Here is an 11551-nt window from a genome sequence, read left to right on the forward strand (position 1 = left end):
TCTACTTAGAAGAACTTTATTTTTTAGTTTAACGTGGGTGTCCGGGCCAGCTTGCGCATACCTTTACTAATCCCACGAGCCCTGAAGTTAACGACCATGTAAGCCTCCAGTGGTCATCATATGAGCAGCCACAAGGTTCGAACCTGAGACCACAAAGGGAGCAAATCTCTTAATTTCAAACTCTTATCACTGGACCACCACTTAGATGATTCTTAAAAGAACTTTTATCGTTATATTATTATATTATGCTAGAATATAAGTTTAATAAATTGTTCAACAAACCATTGACGATTGCCTAAGTGCCCATGACTTGAACCCAAATATATGAATGTCAACACCACCGAAAGCTGTACGGTGGAAGTGGGCACCATGCAATTGGAATTAAAAGGGTATGGAATTGCCTCATGATTTTATTAGATAGGTCCATGATCACGCTTAAATCATTAGAAGGATATAGATTTCCATCATGCAGAAAGTGGGCAACTCAAATAAACAAAGGAAAGTTTATCTCACCCACTCCCTAGCTTCTTTAAATACAAGATACTATATGATTGTCTCACGTGAATTAATTTTTTTTAAATGTAGAAAAATAAACACCAAGAGCATGAGAAAATTTTTGCATTGCTATTATACCGGGGAAAAAAAATAAATCTTAAAATCCATTTACGTGTATCTTTACTTAACTCGAGTTTCTAATCAAATTATATAAAATTTAATTCAATATAAATTGGTTTATTTAATAGGTTAAAAAAAACATGAATAACTGATTTTTATTTAAAAAACTAATGTTGAATGATGAAATTAAAAAGAAAAATAATAAGAAAAAAATAAAAAAGAATGTCAGACAACATTAAGTTTCAAACTCGTAATCCGTATTATTAGATTGAAAATACCATATATGAAAAATAGTGAAACTCAATCCCTACCAAATATAACGTTCAATGATAAATTGTCATTATTATTACTATCACTATTAATAACATTAATATTATTGTTATTGTTGTTGTTATTGTTGTTGCTGCTGCTGTTACTATTACCATTATTATTATTTTGATTATTATTAAAATTATTATTACTATTGTTACTATCATCATCATAATTATTGATATCATAACCACTATCACCATCATAAAAAATATTATCATTACTATTACTATAATTATTATTACTATTAATATCATTACTATTACTATTACTATTATTATCATCACCATCATTAATACTACTATCATCGCTAATATTACCATCTTAATAAACTACTATTACTACTATTACTAGTACTATTACTACTACTACTATTATTATTATCATACTAATATTATTATCTGTTACTATTATTATTACAACTATTACTATTACTATTACCATTTCTATTAGTAGTATTATTACTATTACTATCACAATTATTACTATTAGTAATATTATTATCACAATTATTGCTATTATTATTATTATCATAAAAACTATTATTATTACTACAATTAGTTTCATTATTACCATTAATACTAATAGTAGTAGTAGTAGTAGGAGTGGTAGTAGGAGAAGGAGTGTGTGTGTGTGTGTGTATATATATATACATAAGAAAAAAAACAATAGCCAATAATATTTATAAATAAATTTCAGCTCCACAATAAACAAGTAATAAAATAAAAACTTGCAATAAAGCAACTTTTTAAATAAAAATAAATTATACAAGATAAAATCAATAATCATTTCACTTACAAAATGTACCTTATACAAAAATAGTATTGTGTGAATAATACTTTAGCTAAATAAGTTCCCATGAAAGATTGAAAGGGTCACAAATAGCCCCGCTTAGAACTCACTCTTCTTAGACATATATATCATGTCTTCTACTTCTTCAACTTAAAATTTGGTTGTGCCTGCCAATGTTGTTTTGACAAATACTATTTTGGTAGTGAGGATCCCACCATCATCTTCTATTGCGCATGGTGAGAAACCTGAAAAGTTAAATTGATTTTAACTTTAAAAGGTGGAAACAAAAGATTATATTCTATCTAACCACTTTGAACTTGACAAAGTTCTTGATTGAGGAAACACTAAAATCATCAGAAAATGAATCTGACTCTACTACTATGGTGACTATGGATGCATGGAATCATACCAATTTCATGTGTGAGAATTACATTTTAAATGGGTTGGAAAGTACATTACATGATGTATATGGTTCATTCAAGAATGCAAAAGTACCATGGAAAGCTTTAGATAAAAAATACAAAGCTAAAGATGCTGGTATAAAAAATTTCATAGTCAATAAATTTCTAGATTTCAATATGGTTGATTTAAGGACCTTAATAAACCAAATTAACTCATCTTACATGATATACATGTTGAAGGTATGTCTTTAAGTGAGTCCTTCCAAGTAGTTGCAATAATTGAAAAATATTCATTATCTTGAAAAGACTTCAAGAACTATCTTAAACATAAGAGGAAAAAGAAAGAAAGAATTAAAGACCTCGTTTTGAGATTGAGGATAGAAGAGGAAAATTAGTTATTCGAAAGGAGAAATAACTCTTCTAGTTCCCTAAAAGAAAATGTTATGAAACAAGTGATAAGGTCGCATAATAAAAATCAAAAGAAGTTTGTTATGACAGGTAAAAGAATTGCTAAGAAGTTCAATGGTAAGTGCTTTATCAGTAACAAGATAGGACATTTGGCCAAAGATTGCAAGAATAAAGGTAAGCAAGGAAACCATGTAAAAAGATTGCTCAAGCCAATACCACTAAGGTTGATCACCTCACTAATAAAGTTTCAAAAATAAATTTGCTTGTGTTGTTTCTGAAGTCAACCTTATCAATAATTCTAAGCAGTTGTGGGTTAACACTAGTTCTATAAGACATGTATGCTTTAAGAAGAGAATGTTTTCCACTTAAAAAAATGGATGAAGAAAACCTATACATGAGGAACTCATCAACCTTCAAGGTACTGGATATTGGAAAGGTCATACTGAAGATGACCTTTGGAAAGCTTCTCACCCTTAATAATGTATTATAAGTTGCTGATATTAGGGAGACTTAGTTTCTAGCTCATTACTTAGCAAATATATTTTTAAGATGGTTTTTTAGAGTAATAAATTTATATTCTTTAAGAGTAATACAAGGTTAAGTCATGCCTGCCACCTTTTAATTTATAGTCAGTCACTAGTTATATGACCCGCACAATGCAACGGGTTAATTTTTTTGCATAAAAAATATTAAAAAACGCTAAGATCTAAATGTGTTAGGTTTTTTTACAAAGTTATACCTAAGAGTCTCGAGTTTGGCTGCAACGCCTGCCCTAAGAGTGATATTTATAATATTAATAATAATATTAAACTTGCATGACCCAAGTTTAAATGGGTCTAGCTGTAATACCAAACCCAATAGTCTTGGATGTGGGTTTAGCTGCAAGGTCGTGTCATAAAAGTGTGATAATTAAATAGATTAATTAAAAAGAAAAAAAAACAAAGAACAAAAAAACCAATAGGAAGAAAAAACTAGTGAAAAAAAAATATGAATTAACTGGGTTAACCCGTCAAACCTGAGATCTGTGTCATAAAAGTCTGATAACTAAATAGAAAAAAATTTAATATCAACAAACTAAATAAAAAAATTAATTAAAAAAAAGGCATCAGCCTTTTCACCGTGGACTGCACTGTGCAGTCCACCGTGAAAGGCATAAAAAGAAAGGAAAAGCAAAAATAAATAAAAAGAAAGGCCTCATCCTTTTCACCGTGGACTGCATACAATATAAAAAGATGAAATTAGAAGAACAAAAATAATGAGGAAAAAGAAAAACAATCTGAATCAACTAGGTTAACTCACCAAATCAGGTTAACCCATCACACCTGAGATTCGTGTCATGAAAGTGTGATAGCTAAATAGAAAAAGATTTAAATAAAAACAAGAAAAAAATTAAAAAATTAAAAACAAAAAAAAGACAGCTCAGTGTTTCACTATGTAGTGCACAGTGAAACACTGAACACTTTTAGTATATGTTATAATAATAATAATAATAATAATAATAATAATAATAATAATAATAACAATTATTATTATTATTATTATATATAAGTAAAAAAAGATTAATTAAAAAGGACAAAGCAAAGAGAAAAAAACCTACAAGAAGAAAAAAACTAATGAAGAAAAAGAAAAAAAATCTGAATCAACTGGGTTAACCCGTTAAACCTGGGATTCATGTCATGAAAGTCTGATAATTAAACAGAAAAAATTTAATATTAAAAAAATAAATTAAAAAAATAATTAAAAAAGACAAAAAGACAAAAAAAAACTAAAGGCATCAGCTTTTTCACTGTAGACTACACTGTGCAGTCCACAGTAAAAGGCTTAAAAAGAAAAAGAAAAAAAACAAAGGCATACACCACGGGTTATTTTTTTTCCTTGCATAAAAAACATCAAAAAATACTAAGATCTAAGAGTTTTAGGTCTTTCAGCAAAGATATACCCAAGAGTCTTTGGTCTAGCTGCAACGCTTGACTCATGAGTAATATTTATAATATTAATAATAATATTAAACTTACATGACTCAAGTTTAATTGAGTCTAGTTGCAACAGTGAACCTAAGAGCCTTGGATGTGGATCTGACTGCAAGATCGTGTCATAAAAGTGTGATAATTAAATAGATTAATTAAAAAGAAAAAACAAAGAAAAAAAAACCAACAGGAAGAAAAAACTAATGAAGAAAAAGAAAAAAAATTCTGAATTAACTGGGTTAGCCCTTCAAACCTGGTTAACTCGTCAAACCTGAGATTTGCATCATAAAAGTTTGATAACTAAATAGAAAAAAAAATTTACGGGTTAACCTAGAATTAACTAGGTTAACCTGTCAAGTCCGAGAAACGTGTCATGAAAGTCTGATAATTAAATAAAAAAAATTTAACATTAACAAACTAAACTAAATAAAAAAATTAATTAAAAAGAGAAAAAAAAATTTCGAGTTAACTCGTTAAACTAGGTTAACCCGTCAAACTCAGGATCCGTGTCATAAAAGTCTGATAACTAAATAAAATAAAATTTAACATTAACAAACTAAATTAAACAAAAACAATTTATTAAAAGAAAAAAACACAAAGAAAAAAGCAAAAAAAAGAAGAAGCCATAAAGGCATAAAAAAGAAAAAAGAACGAAAAAAATAAAAACAAAAAATGAGCAGTTTATAATTATAATATAATAATAATAATAATAATAATAATAATAATAATAATAATAATAATAATAATAATAATAATATATTATTATTATTATTATTATAATATATGAGTGAATGAAAATAAAAGGCGTGGGGAAGCTACAGTGCTTTCCTTACGCCTTTTAGAGTATGTTATAATGTTTTTAGGAAAGATGTATCTGTTTAATGACCTCTTTAAAATGAATATAATGACTATTATAACCAATGATAAAAACAAAAATAAGAATACCTTTTCTTTTTATTTGCTTGAGTCTTGTGATGTGTGTCATGACAGGTTAAGTCATGTGAATTATAATTCTATGCTAAGGTTAATAAAACCATAAATTATTACCGAGTATGATTTTTGAGAAAAATCCTAAGTGTGAAATTTATATAGAATCAAAATTCACTAAACCTTCTTTTCAAACAATTAAAAGAAGTAGTGAACCTTTAGACTTAATCCACTTAGATATTAGTGATTTAAAGTTTATGTAAACAAAAGGTGGAAAAAAAGTATTATATTACTTTTATAGATGATTGCACAATGTATTGTTATACCGATTTTCTTAGTAGCAAAGATAAAGCTCTTGAAATGTTTAAACATTACAAGAACAAAGTTGAATATCAACTTAGAAAAAAAGAGATAGAGATAATAAGAAGTATATAGGTGAAGAATACAAAGCACTCATTGGTGAATTTTGTTCCCAAAATGGTGTTATCCACCAAACTACTACTTCTTATTCACCATAATAAAATAACATTATGGAACATAAGAACCAAATAATAAAAGAAATGATGAATGACATGTTGATAAATTCGGGATCACCTTAGAGTTTGTGAGGGGAGGCAATTATAACTACCAAATATATATTTTAAAAAGTACCCCATAAAAATTTAGATAAGACACCACATGAATTGTGAAAAGGTAAAAGACCTTCCTACAAATACCTCAAAGTATGGAAGTATCTTGTAAAGTAGTAATACTTGATTCTAAAAAGGTCAAGATAGGACATAAGATTATGGATTATATATTTATCAGATATGCATGCAATAATAATGCATATTGATTTCTTGTACACAAGTTAAGTATTATGAATATTCATCCTAATACTATTATAAAATTAAGAAATGCTATGTTTTTTGAGGATGTGTTTCCATGGAAAGAAACATAAGAAAATTATTCACTCAAGAGAATGAATGAAGCTAACTCAAGTAATTATCATCAATCAGAAGATGATTAAGTTGAGCTTAAAAAGAGTATCAAATGAAAAAAACAACCAAACATTTGGTCCTGATTCTTAATATGCTTATTAGAAAATGAACCTCGAACCTACTCCAAGGTAACGTCTTGTCTAGAAGCTTTTTATTAGAAAAGGGTAGTCAATAGTGAAATTGAATCCATTATAAATAATCATACATGAGAACTAGATGATCTTCCTCCTAGAAATAAATCATTAGGCCTTAAGTGGATCTTTAAAAGAAAGATGAAAATTGATGGCACTATTGATAAATATAAAGCTATACTTATTGTTAAAGGTTTTAGACAACAAGAAGGTATAAACTATTTTGATACACATTCATTTATTTCAAGAATAACTTCTATACAAATATTAATAGTCATTTTAGCTATTAAAAAACATGAAATACATCAAATGAATATAAAAACAACTTTCTTAAATAGTGACCTTGAAGATGAAGTTTACATGAAACAACCCGAAGAGTTTGTTATTGATGGACAAGAAAACAAAGTCTGTAAGCTTGTCAAATTATTATATGATTTAAAAAAAAGTATCTAAACAATAACATGAAAAGTTTGACAAGGTTATATTGTCAAATGAATTCAAAATCAATAAAGTTGATAAATGTGTTTATGTGAAAACATATATAAAGACTATGTTATTGTATGTCTCTATATGGATGATATGCTAATTTAGACAACAATGATCACATGATCAAGACTATTAAGAAAATGTTAATTAACAAGTTTGACATGAAAAATTTAGGTGTTGTAGATGTCATAATAGAAATAATTTTTTTTATGATATCTAATGGATTAGTATTGTCTTAATCTCATTATGTTTTGAAACTTCTCGAGAAATTTTCTAAAGATAACAATAGCACTATCAAAATATCAATTGATATCAGTGCATATTTGTCCAAGAATAGAGATAAGAAAATAAACCATCTGGAATAATATAGAATTATTGGAAGCCTAATGTATGTAATGAACTACACAAGGCCTGATGTTGCTTACTTAGTAAACTAAGTAGATTTACAAGTATTCAAAGTATATATCAATGAATGACAATAAAAAGGGTATTCATGTATTTGAGGTAAACTTTTGACTATAAGCTACACTATATTGGTTACCTAGCAGTATTAGAAGGGTGTAGTGATGCTAATTATATATTCAACAATAAGGATTCAGAATCCTATAGTAGCCATGTCTTCACATTAGGTGAAACAGCTGTGTCATAGAAATCCTCTAAAATAAGCATCACTAGATTCATGATAGAATCATAGTTTATTGCTTTTGATAAAGCTGAATTGATTTCAAGTTTCATAGAGATATTCCATGTTGGCCAAAACCAATGTTAGTTATTTGTATAATTTGTGATGGTTGGTTAGCAATTAGAAGACACAAAGTAATATGTATAATGATAAGTCTAGACATATATATAATAGACATAATAACGTTAAATATTTGCTCTTAAATAAAATTATTTCCATTGACTATATAAATTCAAAAGAAAATATTGTGGATTCGTTAACTAAAAGATTGTTGAGAGAGCTTGTGCATATAATTCATTGAGGGGAATGAACTTAAAGCCTTTTAAAAAAATTTGAAAGAATGCAATGATAATAACCATACCTAGTTGACTGAAGATTTTAAAATCTAGGTTAAAATGGAAAACTAAGTCATATAATCTTCTCTGTAGCATTAGAAAATTATTATTTCCTGCTTGTTCCTATGATAAAATAAGTGATAACTATAGCGTGATAAAGGGTGAGCTGAGCTCTTAATGATTTTCATGTTTTGGTACACCAAATGGAGTATAACAACATACTTGTAATGAAATATCACCTATATTAGTGCCAAACGTGACCGTTTCCTTGAGAATTTCAAAAAAAGCTTAATTTTCTAAAGCACTCATAAATCCAAGAGTTGTTCGGCAAAATGAACACAACAGTGATAACTAAATGAAATATCTAGGTAAAGAACTATGTGAGTGCTCTTTTCTTGGTTTACACAAAAGTTTGAATGGTTTAAGACATCGTGTTCACTATTTAGCTGAATAAATCCGATAGTATTTCATTAAGAAATGCTCAAAATCAAAAGCTACCTATCCTAATGTAGTAATCTACCAAATCAGTATCTCTTATTAAATCTTTGAATTATTTTTAAACTGGTGAGATAATTTTCATTCACGTGGGGGATTGTTGGAAACTTGTTTTAAATAAACAAATAATAGATGAATGAGAAATTAGTTTCCAAGAACCCTTGGTTTTTCTACTCAAAGAACTCTTAGATTCTCTAAATTTAATTCTTGATATATGGAGGCAAATCAATAATTAATAATGGTAGGAATTAATTCTTAGTAATTCTTCATCCTTTTAGCTTCTAAAATTCGTTATAAAAAAGAGGGTGAAGGAAGAGTTTCTATAATATTTTTGTGTTGAAAGCATGTTTGTCATTAGTTATGTTTTTATATATTAATAGATTTAAACTCTATAAACTCTAGGTGTTTTTTTTTTTAAAAAATTCTTATGTTTAACATGCTTTGTCATGATAAACCAAATATCATTATTCACTAGTTTAGTGTGTTATATATATATATATATATATATATATATATATAGTTTTACAAATAATACTACTTGTAAAGCCTTTAAATAAGTTTGACATGATATTTCTAAATATCGATATGATGTATCAAAAATTATTGCATCACAGTCCCTCACAAGACCAACATTACCATAAAATAATATAATTTTATTTGAAGAAAAATTATTAGGTATAAATATGGGAACTATCTTGAAAATTATCCATATCTTTTACATCTATATGAAAGAGAAGAGTACACTTTTGATAAAATAATTTTTCTTATTAGATAACACGCTTGGTCTCTAATTGTTAAAAAAATTATGATAATGAATAAGAGTTTTCTTAGATGCCTTCTAAGAATGTTGAAGCTGACACCAAAACTCTAGGGTGGAGCTAATATAATTTTATAAGAGGGTAAAATTAATATAACAAGATTTATAATTATTTTTTTCTAATCTACCATATATGATTTGTAAATATAATTTGAATTAAAACTTTGAAATTAAACACAAGATATATAAACTAATCTTTGTATGATAAAAGAGACTAATATCAATTCTCAATTGAATCATATCTATGAAATTAATTTTATTTTTATATTGTATCCATCATTTTATTTTTATTGGTTTTTATATCTATCAAATATAAATATATAAATTTTTTAAAAAATATTAGTTAAAATAAAACATTATTTATGGTGGATAAGTTTTTTGAAATAAAGTAAAATATATAATAAAAAAAATTCTTACATATTTTTATTTTAATTCTGCTTATCGTTTTTTCATGGAATATAGACAATTCCATTTGCTAACTAAACAGAATCAGTCAAGATTCTATTTGAAGCAAGAAACAGGAGACATAAGATTTCGAATCACACCATGAGTATCAATAGTTTTATGTAAAAAAAAAAGAATAATCAAATTCAATCCCATCACAGAAATGCTATAAAAAAATCTACTTGTAAAAAAACTTTGTTGAAATCACTGGAGAGAAGTAAAAGGGAAAAGTTAACTTGCATTAGATTAAAAAAAATCCAAACTTGAATTGAAGTCAGATGTTGTTGCTTAGGAAGAAGTAGCTTTAATTGAAGGATTTAGGTCAGGGAAAATCAGGGAAAACAGGAGAGGAAGGGAATTTTTTTTTTTGGCTATTGTGTCTTGAAGTGGGATTTTTATCCCTAATGGAAAAACGAGGTTGTTTTTCTATAAAAAGGGAAAAAAAGAAAGAAAAAGAAAGAGAGAGAGCTTTGATAATTTCAAGATTTTTACAGGGACTGGGCCTCCACTAGGCTCCTGGCTGCCTCAACTACAACCCACAGTAAGGAAAACTGCAGAAATAGATATATATGAGAAAAGCAAGAATTGCATCTTGAATATCCACTTCAAATGTTCACATTGAAGTTCTGAGAAATGGGAAAGTTTTGATAGAAAATCCTCTGTTTTCTTGTATCTTTGTCAAGGACAACACTTGTATATGATGAGGCTTCCCTTTCTTCTGTACTTGCTTTACCTTCATCAAAAGAAAATCCTGGTGTGAAATTTAACCAAGTATGGGGCCAACAAGAGGTCCTCAGCAATTTTTTTCCTTCTTTCTTTTTCCTTTCACTTTACTTAATTTTGACCATTGAATCAATGCTGCATTATGGACCTAATTTCTCTTGGAAATCATATCATGGAAAAATAAAAGACGAGGCAAATAACACCTCACTATCCATGCAACCCTTTGAAATAATTGATTGAAATCATTGCATTGCCATGCGAGATACTGTAATGTATTATTGGATGGATGCCCCACTTTCTCTTCTTTTTTTCTTGGAAATAATCATGAGGCTAATACTGTGCGCATTTAACCAAAGTGCAAATGCAAAGAAATGTTCTTGATCATGGGCTCTAATGAAAAGATAATTTTTAATAGGTTGGACTTTTCCCGAATAATCCAAGCATTTGTTCACGCCAGAAACCCCACACACAAATACACATTTTCTATGTTTATACAGGGTGGATTTGCGACTTGAGAAATGGCAATGGTCATGGTGGACCCTAAACTTGAGTTTTTCTTCTTTTCATATTGTTTGGTAACTACTAGCTAGACCAGTAGTGAAGAACAGGAAAATACCAATTGCACTTCATTGTTTAATCATTTTATACTTCCTTTTCCTCCTCTGTTCCTCTATAAATCGAGAGGGTTGTCAAGCCAAATGCATTGCACACCCCTCAAATCTCTCTGGCTCACTCACTCAAGCACGCACATACCTAGTATTGTGTATTCAGCCTATTTCTTTGGTTCAAGTGAAAATGAGGACATCTTGTATGGTAGTTTGCACTCTTTTGGTACTACTTCTGGCTAAAGAATATGCCGAAGTGGATGCTGTGACATGCAGCCCAGCACAGCTGAGCTCTTGTGTGAATGCAATCACTTCTTCTACTCCACCAACTAACCTATGCTGCAGCAAGATCAAGGAACAGAAGCCTTGCCTTTGCCAGTACCTCAAGAACCCAAAACTTAAGAAGTTTATCAACACTCCAAATGCCAGGAAAG

This window comes from Populus nigra, chromosome 18, assembly GCF_951802175.1.
Source record: "Populus nigra chromosome 18, ddPopNigr1.1, whole genome shotgun sequence".
NCBI lineage: Eukaryota > Viridiplantae > Streptophyta > Magnoliopsida > Malpighiales > Salicaceae > Populus > Populus nigra.